This window comes from Lithobates pipiens, unplaced genomic scaffold, assembly GCF_037356315.1.
Source record: "Lithobates pipiens isolate NorthernLeopardFrog02 unplaced genomic scaffold, aLitPip1_a1.2 Scaffold_30, whole genome shotgun sequence".
NCBI classification, from domain to species: Eukaryota; Metazoa; Chordata; class Amphibia; order Anura; family Ranidae; genus Lithobates; species Lithobates pipiens.
The window spans coordinates 169,662,421-169,676,461 of NW_027507791.1; the positions used below are offsets into that span (position 1 = coordinate 169,662,421).

At 45.5% G+C, this 14,041-nt stretch overlaps 2 pseudogenes; both read left to right on the forward strand.

The window, feature by feature from the left end:
* Positions 1 to 2,957: 2,957 nt before the first annotated feature.
* LOC143949862 (5S ribosomal RNA) lies at positions 2,958 to 3,076 on the forward strand (annotated as a pseudogene).
* Positions 3,077 to 3,396: 320 nt separating this feature from the next.
* LOC143948049 (5S ribosomal RNA) lies at positions 3,397 to 3,515 on the forward strand (annotated as a pseudogene).
* Positions 3,516 to 14,041: the final 10,526 nt, after the last annotated feature.

The window sequence follows — 14,041 nt, forward strand, 5'->3', positions numbered from 1 at the left end:
TAATACCTGGATGGGAGACCGCCTGGGAATACTAGGTGCTGTAGGCTTCTTTTTATGTTGTTGGCGTTGACTTCTTTTTTTTGTTTGTTTCCCAAGGTGACCATCTTGGCGTTTGTCAAGAGGGTTGAGCATGCCTGAAAAAATCTACTATGGCTGCATCACCCTGAAAGAGCCAAATCTCATTTGAGCTCAGAGGCTAAGCAGGGTTGGGACCTGGTTAGTACCTGGATGGGAGACCGCCTGGGATTTCTCGATGTCATAGGCTTTTTTTTTAAGTTGTTGGCATTGACTTCTTTTTTTTTTTTTATTCTTTTATTAAGTATAAGTAGAACAACATAAATATAACAGTCAACCATACAGCATGACCCAGGGTCACAATTACATGGTAACAAAAAATAGGCAGCCAAATAACTCTGGGTTCTCAGAGGGGAGTCCTACAGTTTCATGCAGAAAAGAGAGAAACCTCACCTCCGACATGTAGTACAGTATAACTAGTGCAGCTCCGTTCGGACAAATGTAATCATGGAGAACAACTGAGACCACAGCGAGCCAGCTTATCATGACCTATGTGAACCAGAGTAAAATATGAGCCGGTCGTGTCCAGAACCCTGGGGTTCTTCTGGGTCCCGAAGGCTAGTAAGGAGACAAGGCATAGTCAAAAGGGAGGACAGGGGAGAAGAGAGTGCAAAGACAGAGAGAGAGAAGGGGGGGGGGGGGATGGCGGCGGGGAAAAAAAGAAAAGTAAAGACAAAAAGGGAGGGGGTGGGATGCCACCCAGGGCAGACATGGCCTACGTAGGTAAACGTTAGATGTTCAGTCGTTTTCTGGGACAGGGGCGCTGCTCACCTCCCGAATGTAGTCTCGACTACCAGTAAAATACCTCCAGGGCCTCCATGTAACACTAAATGCCTCTTCAGTGTTGTGAAGGGTGGCGGTCAATTCTTCCATCCGGAGAATATGATTGACTTTGGAATACCACAGCACCTTGGATGGGGGCTGAGGCTGCCTCCACAGTGTGGGAATGCAGGCCCGGGCGGCGTTCAGGAGTTGCATCGTGAGGGTTTTTTTGTATTTTCGAACCGGCTGTTCGGTCAAGTGTAGAAGGCACGCTGCTGGGTTGTCTGCGATATCTACATTTGTGAGAGTTTTTATTGTCCCGGTCACCTCCACCCAAAAGTTCCTCAAGGCCGGGCATGCCCAGAAAATGTGTCCCATGGTCCCCGTATCTGAATTGCACCTCCAACATGGGACTCTATACCAGCGTGAGACTATCTTGTATCCTGATTCTTGATATTGGTTTGCGATGGAAGCTTTATGTACTAAGGTCAGGATCTTCCCTATCTGTTGTGGGGTAAATGTGATGCCTAAGTCCCTCTCCCATTTGTGGATAAATGGTGGGGTCGACTCCTCCTCCTACCAACTCAATAGGTTGTACAGGAGGGAGAGGGTGTGTCGCACAGGTTCCCTTTTGTGACAGATGGATTCATAAGGCGTCAGGTCTCTAGGAGTGTAGGGGGCCCTTTGTATGCCAGAAGAAAGTGACGAAGTTGATAAGCACTAAACAAGTCAAGCGGAGGGTCAGAAAGCTCGGCGACAGTTTGCGTGGTCCGGAGCCCTCCTGAGGGCCACACCTCTCCCAGACACTGTTTCCCCACCACTGTCAACTGTCGCAGTTTCTTGTTGGTAAATCCCGGTGTGAAGTCTGGATTACCTATAACCGGAGTCATTGGTGACGGCAGGGGAGCAATGTGTGTGCAGCGGAACAACCTCCGCACAACAGCCAACGTAGCTCCCACTACGGGGTGATCTCTGAGGTCTTTTGGTAGGGAGGACAGGAGCCACGGGGAGATCAATAGGGGAATGGATCCATCCTCAATCTCCATCTCCACCCACTGCTTGTGTGGGCCATTACAATGCCAATCAACGACTCTCTCTAGCAGAGTCGCTCTGTAGTATTGTCTCAGATCTGGGTGACCCAGACCCCCCTTGTCCTTTGGTCTGGCAAGCAATTGCAAATGGGCTCTGGGCGGTTTGCGCGCCCAAATAAAGTCCCGGAGCAGCACCTGCAGTTGTCTAAAAAAAATTGGGGGTAACCGGATCGGTAATGTCTGGAACAAGTATAAGATCCGCGGGAGGGCCATCATTTTTAATGCATTACAGCGCCCGAACCAGGTTAGTGTTAAAGAATGCCAGTTTCCCAAATCAGATTTAAGTCTATTCAGGAGAGGGACAAAATTAAGCGGGTACAATTGCGCCAAATCCGCTGCGATGTCAACGCCCAGGTAACGTATAGATTTTTCAGCTCAGTAGAATGGAAAAGCGGAGCGTAGCCTCTTGGCCTCACCATCCGGGACCGATATATTCAATACATCCGACTTGGCGCAATTGATTTTATAGTTTGATAGGCTGCCGTATAGCCGGAGAGCCGCGAGTATATTGGGAAGCGAAATGTGTGGATTGGAGACGAAAAAAATTAGATCGTCAGTGTATGCCGCAATTTTGTGGTGTGCCGAGGGTTTGGATATGCCAGTAATATTCGGGTCATTCCGAACGTGACACATAAGTGGTTCCAGTGTCAGAATAAAAATTAGGGGAGACAGAGGGCACCCCTGCCTCATCCCATTAGTGATGGGGAAGGAGTCCGAGCACCACTCGTTCACCCGTACCGCTGCCGACGGCGTGGAGTAAAGCGACATTACCCAGCTCATCATGTTGGGGCCAAGACCTATATGTTCCAGGGTGGCCAGCATAAAGTGCCAGGCCACCCTGTCAAAGGCCTTCTCCGCGTCCGTTGACAACATAAGCAAGGGCCTTCCCTGTACATGCGCCGCATGGATTAAATTGAGGACTCGGGCCGTATTGTCTCTAGCTTACGACTTATTTTTTATTTTTTTGCTTGTTTCCCAAGGTGACCATCTTGACGTTTGTCAAGGGGGTTGAAAGTGCCTGAAGAGATTGCCTACGGGCACATCACCCTGAAAGCACCCAATCTCGTTTGATGTTGGAGGCTAAGAAGAGTCGGGCCTTGTTAGTACCTGGATGGGAGACCGCCTGGGAATACCAGTTATTGTAGGCTTCTTTTTATGTTGTTGGCATTAATTCATTTTATTTTTTACTTGTTTCCTAAGGTGACCATATTGGCATTTGTCAAGGGGGTTGAAAGTGCCTGAAGAGATTGCCTACGGGCACATCACCCTCAAAGCACCCGATCTCGTTTGATGTTGGAGGCAAAATAGAGTCGGGCCTTGTTAGTACCTGGATTAGAGACCGCCTGGGAATACCAGGTGTCGTAGACTTCTTTTTATGTTGTTGGCGTTGACCTGTTTTTTTTTCACTTGTTTCCGAAAGTGACCATCTTGGTGTTTGTCAAGAGGGTTGAGAGTGCCTGAAGAGATTGCCTATGGCCACATCACTCTGAAAGCACCCAATCTCGTCTGATCTTGGAGGCTAAGAAGAGTCGGGCCTGGTTAGTACCTGGATGGGAGACCGCCTGGGATTTCTCGATGTCATAGGCTTTTTTTTTAAGTTGTTGGCATTGACTTTTTTTTTTTTTTCTTTTATTAAGTATAAGTAGAACAACATAAATATAACAGTCAACCATACAGCATGACCCAGGGTCACAATTACATGGTAACAAAAAATAGGCAGCCAAATAACTCTGGGTTCTCAGAGGGGAGTCCTACAGTTTCATGCAGAAAAGAGAGAAACCTCACCTCCGACATGTAGTACAGTATAACTAGTGCAGCTCCGTTCGGACAAATGTAATCATGGAGAACAACTGAGACCACAGCGAGCCAGCTTATCATGACCTATGTGAACCAGAGTAAAATATGAGCCGGTCGTGTCCAGAACCCTGGGGTTCTTCTGGGTCCCGAAGGCTAGTAAGGAGACAAGGCATAGTCAAAAGGGAGGACAGGGGAGAAGAGAGTGCAAAGACAGAGAGAGAGAAGGGGGGGGGATGGCGGCGGGGAAAAAAAGAAAAATAAAGACAAAAAGGGAGGGGGTGGGATGCCACCCAGGGCAGACATGGCCTACGTAGGTAAACGTTAGATGTTCAGTCGTTTTCTGGGACAGGGGCGCTGCTCACCTCCCGAATGTAGTCTCGACTACCAGTAAAATACCTCCAGGGCCTCCATGTAACACTAAATGCCTCTTCAGTGTTGTGAAGGGTGGCGGTCAATTCTTCCATCCGGAGAATATGATTGACTTTGGAATACCACAGCACCTTGGATGGGGGCTGAGGCTGCCTCCACAGTGTGGGAATGCAGGCCCGGGCGGCGTTCAGGAGTTGCATCGTGAGGGTTTTTTTGTATTTTCGAACCGGCTGTTCGGTCAAGTGTAGAAGGCACGCTGCTGGGTTGTCTGCGATATCTACATTTGTGAGAGTTTTTATTGTCCCGGTCACCTCCACCCAAAAGTTCCTCAAGGCCGGGCATGCCCAGAAAATGTGTCCCATGGTCCCCGTATCTGAATTGCACCTCCAACATGGGACTCTATACCAGCGTGAGACTATCTTGTATCCTGATTCTTGATATTGGTTTGCGATGGAAGCTTTATGTACTAAGGTCAGGATCTTCCCTATCTGTTGTGGGGTAAATGTGATGCCTAAGTCCCTCTCCCATTTGTGGATAAATGGTGGGGTCGACTCCTCCTCCTACCAACTCAATAGGTTGTACAGGAGGGAGAGGGTGTGTCGCACAGGTTCCCTTTTGTGACAGATGGATTCATAAGGCGTCAGGTCTCTAGGAGTGTAGGGGGCCCTTTGTATGCCAGAAGAAAGTGACGAAGTTGATAAGCACTAAACAAGTCAAGCGGAGGGTCAGAAAGCTCGGCGACAGTTTGCGTGGTCCGGAGCCCTCCTGAGGGCCACACCTCTCCCAGACACTGTTTAGATTTTTTTGTACTTCTTAAAGGGAATCTGGGAATGGTGCAAGAGAAAGAATGCAGCCTCTTCCTGGATGGAGAAGTCTGTGAATTTTTGTGTTATGCATCAGATCTCTGTCCAGAAGTCCACCAAGCTGGGGCAGGACCAAAAAATGTGGAGCAACGTGCCCTCTTCTTCTCCACACCTCCAGCATATGTTTGAGGAAGATGGGAAACATTTATGCAGCTTTGATGGTGTCAAATACCACCTGGTGAGAAGTTTAAAATTTGTCTCCTGTATCTTCGTGCACAGCGAGGTGTTGAGAGCCAAAGTGATAATGCGTTCTGTGTGCTGGGGAAAACGAGCAATTAAGGTCCTTTTCCCAGTTGGACAGACAGGTTAATTGTGGGTAATCTGTTTGAGAGAGAATGTGGGCCAAAGGGCCTTCGCTCCTGCATAGAGTCTCAAACTCGGTCTGAGGGCGGGCGAACGTTTGAGAATTGGGGATGGAATGGAGAAAATGATGTCGTTGCGCCACTCTCCAAAAAGGCAGTTGGAAAAGCCCTGTCGGATCTGTTAGGGTTGAGAAAGAAGGCCATTTTCCCTCAATGACGAATTTAGACGCATTGTCTAGGTTGGAATTTCTAAGTGGGTCCCCGGTTCAAAGTTCAGATGGCCACGTATAGGGAATAGGGGGGAAGTCAAAGACGTGAGTGTGTTTTGGGTAGCGATCAGGTGACTGACTTTCAACTAAGCCCCTTTAGTGGGATGTGACGTCAATTCTGTGGGTAAATCCTTATAGCACCACATGGGGCTTCTTAGCGGAATTCGGGAGTGAGCTTAGAAAGTTTGTTTCGATTCCAGTCCAATACACACCCCAGATGGGAGGCCAGGTAGTAGCGTCGCAAGTCAGGGAGAACCAACCCTCCCTGTTGTTTAGACAATGTCAGCTGTGACCGCTTAAGTCTGGGATTTTCGTGGGCCCAGTTAAATTGAGTGAGCAAGGATTGAGCTTACTTAAAAAACGGGACTGGAATCGGGATCGGGAGAGCTTGGAAAAGATAGGTAAATTTATGGAGTATGTTCATTTTAATGAGATTGCATCTCCTGAACCAGGAATGGAGGCCAAAATGCCACCCGTGAAGCAAACTGCGGATCTTAGTGACAAGGGGTGGGGGGAAGTTTTAAGGGCTGTTGGTCATGTGGAATCAAGAAGAAGTCTATCCTCAAGTATGATTTGTGAGGGGAAGAGCAAAAAGAGTAGTCCCTTTCCCCAGAGTGTTGCAGACGCCAGACATCAACTAATTGGTCATTCAGTAAACACTTAGTAATCCGCTTTCTAGAGGAAATGAGGAGCGAGGAGCAAGAGGCAGAAGTGTCAATTTTCGTGGGCCCAGTTAAATTGAGTGAGCAAGGATTGAGCTTACTTAAAAAACGGGACTGGAATCGGGATCGGGAGAGCTTGTTCATTTTAATGAGATTGCATCTCCTGAACCAGGAATGGAGGCCAGAATGCCACCCGTGAAGCAAACTGCGGATCTTAGTGAGTTTTAGGACCGAATTTAGGAGGGAAATGGGTCTGTAGCTCCCACATAGGCCCGGGTCTTTGCCCTCCTTAGGTATCAACGAGATGTGGGCTCTAAGGGTATCCTCAGGAAAATCCCCATTCGAGCTCAGAGTATTAAATAAAATCACCAAGCGCGGGCCGAGAATAGGGAGGAAGGTCTTATAGTATTGTGCGGTATATCCGTCAGGGCCCGGAGACTTACCCACCTTCAGAGGTCCCACGGCCGTCTGGACTTCTTCCAGTGTGATCGGGTCCTCCAAGTACTCCTGTGAGTCCGATGAGAGGGTTGGTAGACCAGAACCGGTTACATATCTGTCTATATTGTCCTGTCCGGACCCTGAATCGGGCAGGTGTAGAGATCAGAGTAACATTTTTCAAAGACTTCGGCTATTTGGGATGGGGTAGAGGCCCTCTGGCCATTCTCATCTATCAACTGTGGTATGTAAGAGGCAGATTTCAACTCCTTTACCGACCTGGCTAAGATTTTTCCGCATTTGTCCCCTGACTCCTATGTCAGTTTACGACAAAACTGGAGTGCCGCTTTCGCTTTATAATGGAGTAGGTCAGCAATCTGGGTACGGAGTGTCCCCAATTCAATCTCTAAGGTCCGTGAGGGGCCATGTTTATGTTTCGCTTCCACAGAGGCAAGTTCACGAAACAGATTAGCAAGCTGTTCCTTCCGTGTTTGTTTGATGCGCGCCCCGTGCCTGATAAGTACCCTGCGGAGTACTGACTTGTGAGCCTCCCAAATTATCCCCGGGTCGCAGTCCTGCGTTTAGTTTTCTTGGAAATAAAGGTCCAATTCCCTGGTCACATCTGCTAAAACTTCCGGTATCTGGAGGAGGCTCTCATTAAGGTGCCAGAATAGAGACCTAGGTGAGGGGTTCCTAGAGAGGGTGTAGGTAAGGGCTACATGAGCATGGTCGGACCAAGTAATATGGCAGATGGAGGAAGAGCTCACCAAGTGCAGTTGGTCATGTGGAATCAAGAAGAAGTCTATCCTCAAGTATGATTTGTGAGGGGAAGAGCAAAAAGAGTAGTCCCTTTCCCCAGAGTGCAACACGCCAGACATCAACTAATTGGTCATTCAGTAAACACTTAGTAATCCGCTTTCTAGAGGAAATGAGGAGCGAGGAGCAAGAGGCAGAAGTGTCAACCGATGGTGAAAGGGGACATTAAGGTCCCCACCTAATATCAACTGGCCCTCCCGAAAGTCACATAATCTGTGCAGGGTAGTTCTGAGGAACGTGTCTTGGTGATCATTGGGAGCGTACACAGTGGCAAATGTAAAAAGGCGCTCTCCAATGTGGCCCCTAAGAAAAAGATATCGGCCCCCAGGGTCCACCAGAGAATCCTGGAGAACCCAGGGGAGCCTGCTAGAGATCAGAATGGAGACTCCCTTGGTCTTAGAGGAGGGGTTAGTAGAGTGGTAGACCTTAGGGAAGAATCTCGACCATAGAAAGGGGAGGCTAGTATTTTTTAAATGTGTTTTTTGTAGAAAGGCCACATCAGTACAGGAAGTCTTCAGTCCTCACCGGAGGATCCACCGTTTTTCAGGGGAGTTCGGTCCCTTAACGTTTAGAGAGGTGACCTTGACTGAGTCTGCCATCGCTCCTCGGGGAGGGGGAGGGGGACGTCAGAGAAAAGCAAAGAAAGTTGAACTAAGGTAGGTTTTGGGTAGGTAATGGATGGCGGGAACTAAGGGGGAGAAAGGAAGGGCAAATGGAAGGAAAGGTAAGGGGAAAAAGAGGCCGGGCACCTCAACCCCAGGGGAGAGGGAAATTAAGGGTTGTCCGCACTCAACAGTACAGGAAGGGTATACTAAAACAGCACAATTATGCTATAGCGCTTACCAGATGTACACTGGGTTTAAAGCGCTGTCCTACTTGGGTTGGTGGGTAGACAGGTCGGAGAGGGAGCCCCCGAATCCTAGTCCCCCCAGTCCCGGCAGTGGTAAATGTCACGTCTGATACCGGTATGCAAATAAAAGACAATCAGTAACATCATAAAACCAAAAAACAATAGTATAATCAAAACAGAGGTAGAGCACATAACTGTCAGCACTGAGGGGTCTCCTCGGCTCGCCCCCTAAACGTAGGCATGCACGAGGGAGCCCATCACAACAGAAAAGGCATCACAGAATGGGATAAACCACCCCCCCTCCCATACCCCAAAAGTACATGCAGTCCCCGAACAAATGCATTTCTCCCTTTGGCAGATTGTCCTCTCCTTACCCCCTCTCCCCCGTCCACGCCCCGGGGGAAAAGGGGAGGCAAGGGGGGGAAAAGGGGGGAGGGAAAGGGGGAGGGAAGGGGGAAAAGGGGGGAGTGAAGGGGGAAGGGGGAGGAAAGGGGGAAGGGGGGAGGGAAGGGGGAAAGGGGGGAGGGAAGGGAAGGGAAGGAGGGAAGGGGGGCAGCAAGGGAGAGGAAACAAACATGCGGAAATGTCAAGTCCTTTAGCGCACTCACACCAGCAACCACCCGGGCGCCATAAATTTCAACTCCTGCCCTCCATGGTCACCACATCAAGATGAAAGAGGAGCAGCCCTGGTCGGTGCATGGAGAATCCAGCAGGCAAGGGGCTGGGGCCACCATCCCTCCATCCAACGGGAGACTTCACCCGAGCAGCAGTCCTGGGGCCCGCCAATTAGTGTCTCTCCTGCATCGCCATCGGGGGCTGTGTAGAGCATCCAGAGGGAGGCTGGGACCGCCCAAACAGTAAGGGGTAAATCCTCCAGGGGGGTCCAGAGTCACATTGGAGGGAAGCAGTGTCTCGTACCAATAGGCTCAATAAATACGTCATCCAAGGTGTCCCCGAAAGCTGCAGAAGGCAATGTCGGCAAAGAGTAGGTGGGGGCCAGGGGGGGGGACGAGGGGCGCAACCAGGGGGAGGGGACACATCTGCGGGAATGTGAAGCCCTTCCAGTACAGCACACTAGGTATTACTCAGACCCCCCAAAGTGCAACTCCCCCCTCTAAGGTCAAGACTCCAGAAGGGAAGATGAGCCGCCCTGGTCTGTACATGAAAGAACCTTTCTGCCAAGGGGTTGGGGCCATCATCCCTTCCTCCAGTGGGAGATGCCACCGGCATGACAGCCCCGTGTCCTGTCAAGTGGTGCCCCTCCGACAATGTCGTCGGAGTATATGTGGAGCATCAGTGAGGGGTAAAGCCTCCAAGGGGGACCGGTGTCAGACAGGAGGATAGCGGTGTCTTGTACAAGTTGGTTAATTAATCCAGTGTGTTCCTGTGAGCAGCGGAAGCCTCTCTGTATAAACTAGCCGATCTTCTGTATACACTAGTCCATCTGTATACACTAGCAAGTCTGCATACCCCTGCCTCTCTGTGTAACCCAGCCTCTATCTCTCTGTATACCCTAGCCTCAATCTCTGCATACCCAGGACGTTCTTCTGTATAATGTAGCCTATCTGTATGAACTAGCCTGTCTTTTGTACACATTAGCCTCTCTGTATAAACTAGCTGGTCTTCTGTATACACTAGTCCGTCTGTATACACTAGCAAGTCTGCATACACCAGCCTCTCTGTATACCCTAGCCTCCATCTCTGCATACCCAAGATGTTCTTCTCTATAATCTTGCCTATTTGTATACACTAGCCTGTCTTTTGCACACATTAGCCTCTCTATATAAACTAGACGGACTTCTGTATACACTAGTCCATCTGTATACACTAGCAAGTATGCATACTCTAGCCTCTCTCTCTGTATACCCTAGCCTCCATCTCTGCATACCCAGGACGTTCTTTTGTATAATCTAGCCTATCTGTATACATTAGCCTGTCTTTTGTACACATTAGCCTGTCTGTATCAACTAGCCGGTCCTCTGTATACACTAGTCCTTCTGTATACACTAGCAAGTCTGCATACTCCTGCCTCTCCTGGGTATGCAGAGATGGAGGCTAGGGTATACAGAGAGAGAGGCTAGAGTATGCATACTTGCTAGTGTATACAGGCGGACTAGTGTATGCAGAAGACTGGTTAGTTTAAACAGAGAGGCTAATGTGTACAAAAGACAAGCTAGTGTATACAGATAGTCTAGTGTATACAGATAGGCTAGATTATACAGAAGAACGTCCTGGGTATGCAGAGATGGAGGCTAAGGTATACAGAGAGAGAGGCTAGAGTATGCATACTTGCAGACGGACTAGTGTATACAGTAGACCAGCTAGTTTATACAGGGGGGCTAATGTCTACAGAAGACCGGCTAGTGTATACAGATAGGCTAGATTATAGAGAAGAACGTCCTGGGTATGCAGAGATGGAGGCTATGGTATACAGAGAGAGAGGCTAATGAGTACAAAAGGCAGGCTGTTTTTTACAGATAGGCTTGTGTATAAAGAAGACAGTCTGGGGCATTCAGTGAGGCTAGTGTATGCAGAGAGGCTGGGACACCGAGACTATTGTAAAAAGAAGGCAGGCTAGTGTATATAGATTACGGGCACGTGTATACAGAAGACAGAGAGGCTAGTCTATATAGAGTGGCTGGTGTACACAGAGAGATTAATGTATACAGAAAGGCTAGCGTGTAAAGAAGACAGGACTTTATTTTATACAAATATACAAAATAGAGCAAAAGAGTGCTAAGTTTATTTTGTTAAGTCATTTACTGATAGACGTTAAGTAATTGGCCGTTATTGGTTTGGCGGTAATGGTTTATTTTGATGTAAGATAGTTTTATTCTCTACTTATAGCCGATTTTTAGACGACTTTATTATAAGCATTATTCGCATTATTATATGTATTATGCAGAGTGTAAGTATTGCAGTGAGACGATATTGCTTTTGAAAGATTTGTATAATTATACATAGCATTGTTAGCAGACCAATAGGACAATTTACATGGCTTAATATTGCAGAGCGTAATTTAACAGGAAAGAGATCCAATGCGTTAGTTGCAGTAGTTTCATAAAACTGAGAAATCGTTGCATTACTCTAAATTTAAAAGTTGTTCCGGTAGCACTGAGAAGACGATATTAGATAAGTGATCTACACATTTCGTTTACTATTGCAGAGAGATACCGGCTAAATGTTAATATCTTAATATGTGCTGCGTGTAAGGAAGAAATAAGATGGTTGGGTGTGAGTTGGTTTACCAGGATTTAGAGATAATAATCTGTTTATTCTAATAATAAATATAGCAAAATAACTCAGATTAATATTGAGACAGAATATTCAGGTCGGGTTTAAGTGGAAATACACTAAATAACCGCAACGACGTGTGTAGGTTTTTATCAATCAGGTTCATTACGATATTAGATGAGTGATCTACATATTTCGTTTACTATTGCAGAGAGATACCGGCTAAATGTTAATATCTTAATATGTATTGCGTGTAAGGTAGAAATAAGATGGTTTTGTGTGAGTTGATTTACCAGGATTTAGAGATAGTCATCTGTTTATTCTAATAATAAATATAGCAAAATAACTCAGATTAATATTGAGACAGTATACACAGGTCGGGTTTAAGTGGAAATACACGAAATAACAGCAACGACGTGTGTAGGTTTTTATCAATCAGGTTCATTACGATATTAGATGAGTGATCTACATATTTCGTTTACTATTGCAGAGAGATACCGGCTAAATGTTAATATCTTAATATGTATTGCGTGTAAGGTAGAAATAAGATGGTTTTGTGTGAGTTGATTTACCAGGATTTAGAGATAGTCATCTGTTTATTCTAATAATAAATATAGCAAAATAACTCAGATTAATATTGAGACAGAATATTCAGGTCGGGTTTAAGTGGAAATACACTAAATAACCGCAATGACGTGTGTAGGTTTTTATCAATCAGGTTCATTACGATATTAGATGAGTGATCTACATATTTCGTTTACTATTGCAGAGAGATACCGGCTAAATGTTAATATCTTAATATGTATTGCGTGTAAGGTAGAAATAAGATGGTTTTGTGTGAGTTGATTTACCAGGATTTAGAGATAGTCATCTGTTTATTCTTACCCCTTGTTGTGAAAAAAGAAGAAAAAAAAAAAAAAAAAAATTTTTTATAATTTTTCTATTAATCAATTCCATTTCAATTTTTATCTGTGTATTCCCTTATATAAATAAATAAATTTGTCATATTTCATTTATTACAAAAAACCTCCATCTCCCTTTTGCCCCTTAATTGTGAAGAAAAGGGAAAAAAAAATAAAAAATTTAATTAATTTAATAAATTTTAAATAGTTTTTTACCATATTCCATTATATCAAAAACCTCCTCTTCCCCTTACCCCTTGTTGTGAAAAAAATAAAAATAAATAAATAAATAAATTTTATAATTTTTCTATTAATCAATTCCATTTCTATTTTTATCTGTGTATTCCCCTACATAAATAAATTTGTCATATTTCATTTATTACCAAAAACCTCCCTTTTACCCCTAATTGTGAAAAGAAAAAAAAAAAAAAAAAGAGAAAAAAAAAAAAAAAAAAAATTTTCTCTCTTTTTTCTTTTCTTTCCTTCCCTTTTGACTAAATAATTTTACCATATTCCATTATATCAAAAAAAAACCCTCTTCCCCTTAACCCCTAATTGTGAGAGGAAAAAAAAAAAAAAAATAAAAAAAAAAAAAATTTTTTTTACATTTTGCCATATTTCATTATATCACAAACCACCTCCTCCCTCTTATCCCCCGTTGTGAGTAAAGAAAAAAAAAAAAAATTTTTTCCCTTTTTTCCATAAGTAAATAAACTTGCCGTATTTCATTATATCAAAAAAAAAAAACCCCCTCTTTCCTTTTCCCCCTATTTGTGAAAAAAAAAAAAAAAAAACTTCCCATTCCCTTTAACCCCTAGTTAAAAAAAAAAAAAAAAAAATTTTAACCATAAATCTCCAACTGGCCCCCCATCAATAAATAAATTCCCCCTCCCCCATCCACCTCCATAATTCCCTATAAGCTTTTTACTGTTTTACTATTTTTCTGTAAGGTTTTGGCCATTCTGGTAAGTCTACTGGTGAAAGACCAAGATCCTTTACAAATTCCGGTAAGTCTTCTAGGTTCCTGTAAACTACTGACGAATCTTCATAATAAACTTGCAGTTGAAATGGAAATTTCCATCTGTATTGCAAGTTCCTTTTTCTAAGACTTTTCTGTTGTGACGGGCTCCCTCGTGCATGCCTATGTTTAGGGCGAGCCGAGGAGACCCCTCAGTGCTGACAGTTATATGCTCTACCTCTGTTTTGGTTATACTATTGTTTTTTGTTTCTTTGATGTTACTGATTGTCTTTTATTTGCATACCGGTATCAGACGTGACATTTACCACTGCCGGGACTGGGGGGACTAGGATTCGGGGGCTCCCTCTCCGACCTGTCTACCCAATAACCCAAGTAGGACAGCGCTTTAAACCCAGTGTACATCTGGTAAGCGCTATAGCATAATTGTGCTGTTTTAGTATACCCTTCCTGTACTGTTGAGTGCGGACAACCCTTAATTTCCCTCTCCCCCTGGGGTTGAGGTGCCCGGCCTCTTTTTCCCTTTACCTTTCCTTCCATTTGCCCTTCCTTTCTCCCCCTTAGTTCCCGCCATGCATTACCTACCCAAAACCTACCTTGGTTCAACTTTCTTTGCTTTTCTCTGACGTCCCCCTCCC